The following is a 1,321-nucleotide window of genomic DNA, read 5'->3' on the forward strand; positions in this document are numbered from 1 at the left end:
ACAAAGGTCGTGAAAAATTTAAGAAACCAAAGAATGGAATATGCAGGAATTGTGTGACATCATAAAAAGACCAAACTTATGAATCATAGGCATACAAGAAGGAGAAGAATCCCAAGATAATGGCATGGACCATATCTTCAACAGAATCATGGAAGAAAATTCCCTGAAATTAAAAAAAGAGATACCCATACAAATACAAGAAGCATATAGAACACCAAACAGACAGGACCAGAAAAGAGACCCACCACGGCACATCATAGTAAAAAAACTAAACGTACAAGACAAAGAGACAATACTGAAAGCTGCAAAAGAGAAACAAGTCACATATAAAGGAAAACCCATTAGGATTACAGCTGACTTTTCAGTGCAAACTATGAAAGCCAGAAGAGCCTGGACCAAAGCACTCCCAGTTTTAAATGACCACAGATGCCAACCCAGATTACTATACCCAGCCAAAATGTCTATTATAGTTGAAGGGGAAAGAAAAATCTTCCATGACATAAATAGGCTGAAGGAATTCATGTCCACAAAACCAGACCTTCAGAGAGTTCTGGAAGCAATACAAAGAGCTGAAGAAAGGAATGACTATACCCAAGAGGTTGCAGACCCACCATGGTCAAGTTGGCTTTATTCCAGAGATGGAGGGATGGTTCAATATTCATAAGTCAAGGAACGTCATAAATCATATAAATGGGCTCAAAGACAAGAACCACATGGTCATCTCAATAGATGAAGAAAAGGTCTTTGACAAAATTCAACATGCATTTATGTTCAAAGTCCTAGAGGCAATTGGACTGCAGGTAACATACCTCAACATAATTAAAGCCATGTATAACAAACCCACAGCCAACATCGTTCTAAATGGAGAAAAACTGGAAGCATACTTTGTGCAGATGATATGATATATCTAAGAGATGCCAAAAATTCCACCAGAAAACTCCTCGAAATTATTAACATGTTCAGTAACTGGCAGGTTACAAAATTAACCTACAAAAGTCTGTAGCCTTTCTATATACCAATAACAAGCAATCATAGAAAGAGCACATGGACACACTCCCCTTCACAATAGTTGCAAACAAAACAAAACAAAACAAAACAAAACAAAAACCCAGAATAATCCTGACCTTAAAGAGCTCTACAATGAAAATTTTAAATGTTTAAAGAAAGAGATTGAGGGAGACACATCAGAAGATGGAAGGACCTCCCATGCTCATGGATTGGAAGAATTAATATTGTGAAAATGACCATCCTAACAAAAGTCATTTATAGATTCAATGCAATGCCAATGAAAATCCCCATGACATTTTTCTCAGAATTGTAA

This window comes from Nannospalax galili, unplaced genomic scaffold, assembly GCF_000622305.1.
Source record: "Nannospalax galili isolate Female #2095 unplaced genomic scaffold, S.galili_v1.0 scaffold751, whole genome shotgun sequence".
In the NCBI taxonomy this organism is placed as follows: domain Eukaryota; kingdom Metazoa; phylum Chordata; class Mammalia; order Rodentia; family Spalacidae; genus Nannospalax; species Nannospalax galili.